The sequence below is a fragment of the Sinocyclocheilus rhinocerous genome, unplaced genomic scaffold, assembly GCF_001515625.1.
Source record: "Sinocyclocheilus rhinocerous isolate Xijiao unplaced genomic scaffold, SAMN03320098_v1.1 scaffold6422, whole genome shotgun sequence".
NCBI lineage: Eukaryota > Metazoa > Chordata > Actinopteri > Cypriniformes > Cyprinidae > Sinocyclocheilus > Sinocyclocheilus rhinocerous.
The window spans coordinates 4,321-5,506 of record NW_015665853.1 but is presented as its reverse complement, the minus strand read 5'-3'; positions in this window follow the sequence as shown (position 1 = coordinate 5,506).

Here is a 1,186-nt window from a genome sequence, read left to right as displayed (position 1 = left end):
TATGATGTTTGTAGTTAATAGATTTGGCTGCTTTTAGCCTTACCCTGGAGTTGGTTCATCCTCCGCCTATGGTAGCACACATTGGTCAGCTGCACATAACGTCACAGACATGCAGAGAGCCGCAGAAGTGAAGCCCTCCCTCCCTTTCCAGTTGTGTTTGTCTTGGTGTGGAGGTGAGTGGTGATGAACAACAGACTAAGCTACTTGTGCCTCGAATTTACATCTAATTATCCTATCCATGACTCATGAGAGCTACCATGTAAGTTAGCTAAAGTTTAGCTAGAGCAATAGGAAGTCTAATAGGTTAGACCAGTGCACGTTCTTTCACTGCATGATTCAGTTTATTAAAATGCATTTAGAATGATCACAGAATTCAAGATATGGGGGCAGAACTGTATATATTTATATAATTTCATAGTTAATCAGTATCACGCGAGGACTGACGTTTTTTCTTTTTGCTGCGGCGCCCGGGGAGCAGTTGGGGGTTCGGTGCCTTGCTCAAGGGCACCTCAGTCGGGGTATTGAAGGTGGAAGAGAGCGCTGTACATTCACCCCCCCCACCTACAATCCCTGCGGGTACGAGACTCGAACCCGCAACCTTTGGGTTACGAGTCCGACTCTCTAACCATTAGGCCACGACTCCAACCATTAGGCCATGACTTTATATAAAAAATGTATATATTTATATAATTTCATATAGTTAATCAGTGTCACGCGAAGACTGACGTTTTTTCTTCCAAAAAAACAGCATGATTACAAATGTGGTATTGATTTTATACAGCAGTTCAATAAACTAGAATTTAATATTAAGACACTTACGTTTTAGACACACTTATTAACAGTGATTTGCTGCCACCTGCTGGCGGTTTTCATTTCACATTTAAAGTATCTTTTCTTTTTTTTTTTTTATAATTTCAAATATCAGTATTTAACGTTTTATGTTTAAAATATCAAAACAGTATTAATGCATTTGTAAATGCAGGTTAAATACATTCATGTCCTGCATTAAGCAGATGAACAAATTCCACTTCAGATGCAGCTTCTGTGTTTCCTCTGCATTGCAAAGATGAATTTTGTCAATACTGATTTCATTTGCTTGGTAACAGCCCAAATGACTTATTATTCTAATTGACTGATTCAATTTAAGAATTTGACTGAAAAGATGATGCACACTTTTAGAAAAAAA